This window comes from Bombina bombina, chromosome 2 (assembly GCF_027579735.1).
Source record: "Bombina bombina isolate aBomBom1 chromosome 2, aBomBom1.pri, whole genome shotgun sequence".
Taxonomy (NCBI): Eukaryota; Metazoa; Chordata; class Amphibia; order Anura; family Bombinatoridae; genus Bombina; species Bombina bombina.
Genome location: NC_069500.1, coordinates 1260054112 through 1260061360, shown reverse-complemented (window position 1 = coordinate 1260061360; position 7249 = coordinate 1260054112). Strand labels below are relative to the sequence as shown.

Sequence of the window (7249 nt, the reverse complement as noted above, 5' to 3'; positions counted from 1 at the left end):
TCGGGGGAGCACAACTAGAGAAGGGAGGAGCCCCAACTGTAGAGGGCTTAAGGAGCGAGACATGAAAGGTGGGGTGCACTGGAATGGAGTCCGGCAATTCCAAAGTGACAGCGTTGGAATTAATAACCCTAGATATCCTAAATGGACCAATATATAAGGCAGCCAGTTTCTTGGTAGGAACCTTCAGATGCAGATGTTTAGTCGATAACCAAACCATATCACCAACTACATAAGCAGGGGGTTGCCTCCTGCGTAAATCGTAAAAGGACTTCTGTTGTTGTTGAGATGTTTTAAGATTGTCCTGAATGATCCGAAAGTGTTGAGATAATTCGTTTATTGTGTCATTGACCAAGGGACAGCTGGTGTCTTCTCTGGGATATAAATGAAATCTAGGATGGAAACCATAATTCGCATAAAAAGGTGAAACTTTTGTAGAAGCATTAACTGCATTATTAAAAGCAAATTCAGCAGTAGGTAGTAAAGACAACCAATCATTCTGTAAGAAAGCACAATGACAGCGTAAGTATTGCTCAAGTGTCTGGTTTGTTCTCTCCGTTTGCCCATTTGTTTGGGGGTGATATGAAGAGCTGAGTCTGCGCTGTATTTTTAAAATGATACATAGTTGAGTCCAGAACTTTGAGGTGAATTGAGAACCTCTATCTGATGTTATGGTATCTGGAAGTCCATGCAACCTAACAATATGAGAAAGAAAAAGTTTTGCAGTTTCAGAGGCTGTAGGTAAGGAATGACAAGGTACAAAATGAGCCATCTTGGAAAACAAATCGACGACCACCATGATGCAGTTATGGTTGTTAGAGCTAGGAAGTTCTACCACGAAATCCATAGCAATGTCTTTCCAAGGCCTATCAGCCACGGGTAGAGATAAGAGTAAACCATATGGAGCTGCCTTGGATGGTTTCGCCATAGCACAAATAGTGCAAGCTTTGATATGTTTATCAACATCAGATGACATGGAGGGCCACCAGAAATCCCTTTGTAGGAGATGTTTGGTTCTACGGAATCCAGGATGACCACATATAACGGATTCATGGACAGAATGCAAGATCTCTTTTCGTAGATTTGAGGGTACGTAGAGCTTTCCATCATGATAATACAGACCATCCTTATTTTTGGTAAGGTAAGGCAGAGGTAAGTCAGGATCTTGTTTTTGAGAGGACTGGAGGTTAGTAGTAAAATCCAAAGCTAAACCAATAAATTTACTTTGGGGAATGACACTACCAGTTGTGTTGGAATATGAAGGTCTTAAAACTTTCCTGGAAAGAGAATCGGCCTTACCATTTTTGCATCCAGGCCTGTATGCAATAAGGAAATCAAAACGACTGAAAAATAAGCTCCATCTGATTTGACGTGCCGATAATGTTTTATTGGTTTTAAGGTATTCCAAGTTTTTATGGTCGGTGTAAATCAAAAAAGGAATGGTTGTACCTTCCAGGAGATGCCTCCAAAATTCAAGGGCAGATTTTATGGCCAGGAGTTCTTTTTCTCCAATGGAGTAGTTCACTTCTGGGGATGTCATAACTCTTGAAAAGTAACCAACGGGATGCATGGGGGTGTTGGGTGTTTTTCTTTGCGACAAAATAGCTCCCAAGCCATAGTCAGATGCATCAACCTCCAATATATATTGCAATTGGGGATCAGGAAACTTAAGAATTGGAGCAGTAGTGAAAGAGTGTTTCAACTTTTGGAAAGCTTGTTCTGCTTGAGGGGTCCAATGGAATGTTGATGAATTACCACTTAAAGAAGTGATAGGTTTAGCAATAGAAGAGACATTTCTGATAAATCTTCTATAAAAGTTAGCAAAACCAATGAAACACTGTATCTCCTTCTTGTTAGTAGGAGTAGGCCAAGAAGTTATAGCTTCTATTTTTTTTTTTGTTCCATCTGTATGCCTAAAGGAGAAATTGAATAACCCAAAAAAGATATAGTATCCGTATTGAAAATAAATTTTTCAGGTTTAGCATAAAGTGAATTTTGTCTAAGTCGGAGTAAAACAGTGCGTACATGTATAGTATGTTGTTGTTCAGTTTTGGAGTAAATCAGTATGTCGTCAAGATATACAATCATACATACGTCAAGTAGATCTCTAAATAAATCATTAATAAAGCACTGAAAAGTTGCTGGTGCATTACATAAACCGAATGGCATGACAGCATACTCGAACAAGCCATACCTTGTTCGAAACGCCGTCAGCCATTCGTGTCCCTCTTTGATTCGTATTAAATTATACGCCCCTCTCAGATCGAGTTTAGTGAAAATAGTCGCCCCTTGTAATCGTTCTATGATTTCTGGAATAAGGGGCAGAGGGTATCTGTTCTTCTTGGTTCTTTTGTTGAGCTCTCGGTAATCAATAATTGGTCTTAACGTATTATCTTTATTACGGACGAAGAACATACCCGCACCAGCTGGGGATGTGGATGGCCTAATAAAGCCCTTCCGTAAGTTGTCATCAAGATATTGTTTCAAATGTACTAATTCTGGCTCAGAAAGAGGGTATATATGTCCGTATGGGATATCAGAACCAGGTAACAATTCTATGGGGCAGTCGTATGACCTGTGTGGAGGTAAGTTTTCTGCTTCTGTTTTGTCAAAAACATCCATAAAGTCTGAGTATGTCTTAGGAATAACAGGAGTATCAATGGATGTGTTAAGTATATGTGTTGGCAGGTAACAGGATTTAGAACAAAATGTAGAATTGAAGAGAACTTGTGAATTTCTCCAAGATATCTGAGGTTCGTGTGTTTGCAACCAGAGTAGACCTAGAAATATAGGAAACAAGGGTGATGCTATAACGTCAAAGGATATAGACTCTCTATGACCAGAAGTAGTGGTCATGAGCAGTGGTACAGTCTTATGGGTGATAGGACCTGAAGATAAATAAGAACCATCAATCACACGTATGGCTAGTGAATCAATACGTTTTATTAATGGAATGTGATATTTATCAAGAAAAGTTTTATCAATGAAATTGCCCGTGGTTCCGGAGTCAATAATGGCCTGTGTCTGGATTCTTTGTCCCTCCCACTGTAAAGAAATAGAGAGGTTACAATGAGTAATAAGTGAAAAGTGTTGAGTACAAACTACTACTGAAGACCTACTCTTACCCTTTTGTTTCTGGAGAATAGGACAGTCCTTTACTGTATGTGCCTTGGAAGCACAGTATAAGCACAAATTATTGGCCTTTCTTCTGTTCTTTTCTTCTGTAGTCAAAGGACCTTTATTAAAGGCAATCTCCATTGGTTCATCAGAAGTGCGTGCAACAGGAGGAGTATAGGATGGTATAGGTGACTTTCTCCATGGCTGTTCTGCATAACCTCTCTCACTTTTACGTTCACGAATCCTCCGATCTATAGTGACAGCATGTGACATAAGTCCATCGAGAGTAGAGGGGAGAGGACCCCTTGCCAATTCATCCTTAACAATGTCTGAAAGACCAGTACGAAATTGGTATAGCAATGCTGCTTCATTCCACATGGTGTCAGGTGCCCACCTTTTGAAATCAGAGACATAATCCTCAGCAGGTCTTCTATTCTGTTTTAATGCCTTAAGTGCATTTTCAGCTGTATTCTGTTTATTTTTATCCTCATAGAGGAAAGACATTTTCTCAAAGAACTGTTGTAGAGAATCCAGAATTGGATCATTATTCTCAAAAAAATTGGTAGCCCAAGCTTTAGGTTCTCCTTTCAGATATGAAATAACAGTAAGAACTTTTGTACGTTCAGTAGGATAAGTCTTAGGTTTCAATGAGAAGAAAAGGAGACAAGAATTTTTAAAGTCTCTGAACTGATTTCTATCCCCTGAAAATCTCTCTGGGGGACAGACTTGAGGATCAGGGGGTGATTCAGGCATGGAGGGTCTGTTGTCAATGTTGTCTCTAATGACTGTTCTGAGATACTGATTCTCAGACTGGATCTCTCTAATGCCTTGAATTAGTATATCCATGTTCTGAGCTAATGCAGATACTTTATTAGTGAGTTCTGCTAACTCCATACTAATTCCCTTTTCTTTTTCTTTGGGCTCTGTAATATGTAAGAATCAATACAGGGAATTGGTTAGGTTACCACTCAGTCTCACAAATATCGGGGCTGTTAAGTCACAATCCCCTATTCTGATCCTAGACTGAGGGCCCAGTATGGGTTAAAAAGGAATTCTCAACTCTGCAGAAAGGATTAGCTCAATTAGTGAAAGCTGAATCCAATAAATGCTGAACAGAGGAGAAAAGGATATTAGTGCCTGTATATAAGGATTAACAGGCAAGACTCAGACAAAAATGAAACTTGCATATAATACTGAAGAATAGGTAGGTTATTTATACTTATACTAAAGCTAATAAGTCAGTTCACTTGTAGGAGTATCACAGAAAATAGAGTCACATATATGAGAAATGCAGCCTTTTCCTGGAGTGAATGTACATAGGCACAGATTTCAATGATAAGTTCAGTTCACAGCATATAAGATACAAGTTTGCAATAAAACCTGATGAGTCCAGAAAACACTTTCAAAATGGTAATGCCAAAGGAATATTCAGTACCTTTAATCCTGTGGTCTGGTGAAAGATTCTGCTAGAGGAAAAGCAGCAGTTACCTGGAGTCCGGTATCCCCAAACAGGAAGTGCAGGCTGTGAGTGTATCAGAGGAGCTGCTGAGGAGCACGGCAGAGGAATTCAGAAAAGCACAGTCTATGAGTGGTAAGCCTAAAAGCTTAAGTAAATGCTGAGGAGACAAAGGTATTTGTAGCAAGCATAAGAAATAACAAAAAGTTGCAGGAAATAGATTTTGGTGATTTCCTGTAAGTAGGCTCAGGTAGAGATCCAGAGAGCATGTAGATTGCTTCAGCACAAGCCAGGATACTCAGCATAAGGATCAAATTACAGAGCACAGGATTTAGTTAGGAGGAGTCTTATAAAGGGTTCAAATTTAAAGGGACAGACAAACTGACAAGACCTCAGACATGACAGAACCCCCCCCAAAGGAGCCACTCCGAGGCTCAAGGCCTAGGACGATCAGGATTCCTCCGATGAAAGAGAGAGACCAAGCGAGGAGCCGTCAGATTTGTGGAGGGTTCCCAAGAATCCTCATCATGGGAAAACCCTTTCCAATGGATGAGATACTGCAGCTCATTGAGATGAAAACAGGAATTCAAAATGTCCTGAATCTCATATTCTGGAAGCAAAAGATCAGAAATCGGGGGAGCACAACTAGAGAAGGGAGGAGCCCCAACTGTAGAGGGCTTAAGGAGCGAGACATGAAAGGTGGGGTGCACTGGAATGGAGTCCGGCAATTCCAAAGTGACAGCGTTGGAATTAATAACCCTAGATATCCTAAATGGACCAATATATAAGGCAGCCAGTTTCTTGGTAGGAACCTTCAGATGCAGATGTTTAGTCGATAACCAAACCATATCACCAACTACATAAGCAGGGGGTTGCCTCCTGCATAAATCGTAAAAGGACTTCTGTTGTTGTTGAGATGTTTTAAGATTGTCCTGAATGATCCGAAAGTGTTGAGATAATTCGTTTATTGTGTCATTGACCAAGGGACAGCTGGTGTCTTCTCTGGGATATAAATGAAATCTAGGATGGAAACCGTAATTTGCATAAAAAGGTGAAACTTTTGTAGAAGCATTAACTGCATTATTAAAAGCAAATTCAGCAGTAGGTAGTAAAGACAACCAATCATTCTGTAAGAAAGCACAATGACAGCGTAAGTATTGCTCAAGTGTCTGGTTTGTTCTCTCCGTTTGCCCATTTGTTTGGGGGTGATATGAAGAGCTGAGTCTGCGCTGTATTTTTAAAATGATACATAGTTGAGTCCAGAACTTTGAGGTGAATTGAGAACCTCTATCTGATGTTATGGTATCTGGAAGTCCATGCAACCTAACAATATGAGAAAGAAAAAGTTTTGCAGTTTCAGAGGCTGTAGGTAAGGAATGACAAGGTACAAAATGAGCCATCTTGGAAAACAAATCGACGACCACCATGATGCAGTTATGGTTGTTAGAGCTAGGAAGTTCTACCACGAAATCCATAGCAATGTCTTTCCAAGGCCTATCAGCCACGGGTAGAGATAAGAGTAAACCATATGGAGCTGCCTTGGATGGTTTCGCCATAGCACAAATAGTGCAAGCTTTGATATGTTTATCAACATCAGATGACATGGAGGGCCACCAGAAATCCCTTTGTAGGAGATGTTTGGTTCTACGGAATCCAGGATGACCACATATAACGGATTCATGGACAGAATGCAAGATCTCTTTTCGTAGATTTGAGGGTACGTAGAGCTTTCCATCATGATAATACAGACCATCCTTATTTTTGGTAAGGTAAGGCAGAGGTAAGTCAGGATCTTGTTTTTGAGAGCACTGGAGGTTAGTAGTAAAATCCAAAGCTAAACCAATAAATTTACTTTGGGGAATGACACTACCATTTGTGTTGGAATATGAAGGTCTTAAAACTTTCCTGGAAAGAGAATCGGCCTTACCATTTTTGCATCCAGGCCTGTATGTAATAAGGAAATCAAAACGACTGAAAAATAAGCTCCATCTGATTTGACGTGCCGATAATGTTTTATTGGTTTTAAGGTATTCCAAGTTTTTATGGTCGGTGTAAATCAAAAAAGGAATGGTTGTACCTTCCAGGAGATGCCTCCAAAATTCAAGGGCAGATTTTATGGCCAGGAGTTCTTTTTCTCCAATGGAGTAGTTCACTTCTGGGGATGTCATAACTCTTGAAAAGTAACCAACGGGATGCATGGGGGTGTTGGGTGTTTTTCTTTGCGACAAAATAGCTCCCAAGCCATAGTCAGATGCATCAACCTCCAATATATATTGCAATTGGGGATCAGGAAACTTAAGAATTGGAGCAGTAGTGAAAGAGTGTTTCAACTTTTGGAAAGCTTGTTCTGCTTGAGGGGTCCAATAGAATGTTGATGAATTACCACTTAAAGAAGTGATAGGTTTAGCAATAGAAGAGAAATTTCTGATAAATCTTCTATAAAAGTTAGCAAAACCAATGAAACACTGTATCTCCTTCTTGTTAGTAGGAGTAGGCCAAGAAGTTATAGCTTCTATTTTTTTTTTTGTTCCATCTGTATGCCTAAAGGAGAAATTGAATAAACCAAAAAAGATATAGTATCCGTATTGAAAATAAATTTTTCAGGTTTAGCATAAAGTGAATTTTGTCTAAGTCGGAGTAAAACAGTGCGTACATGTATAGTATGTTGCTCTTCAGTTT

General features: G+C 39.6%; 1 long non-coding RNA gene across 1 annotated transcript; it reads right to left on the bottom strand.

Annotated features, from left to right (window-relative positions):
* Positions 1–2920: 2920 nt before the first annotated feature.
* Positions 2921–3214, bottom strand: LOC128648247 (uncharacterized). The gene is made up of 2 exons (XR_008400552.1): positions 3123–3214; positions 2921–3042 (listed from the first exon to the last, which is right to left on the bottom strand). It is a non-coding gene; the product is annotated as an uncharacterized LOC128648247 (long non-coding RNA).
* Between the last annotated feature and the right edge of the window lie 4035 nt (positions 3215–7249).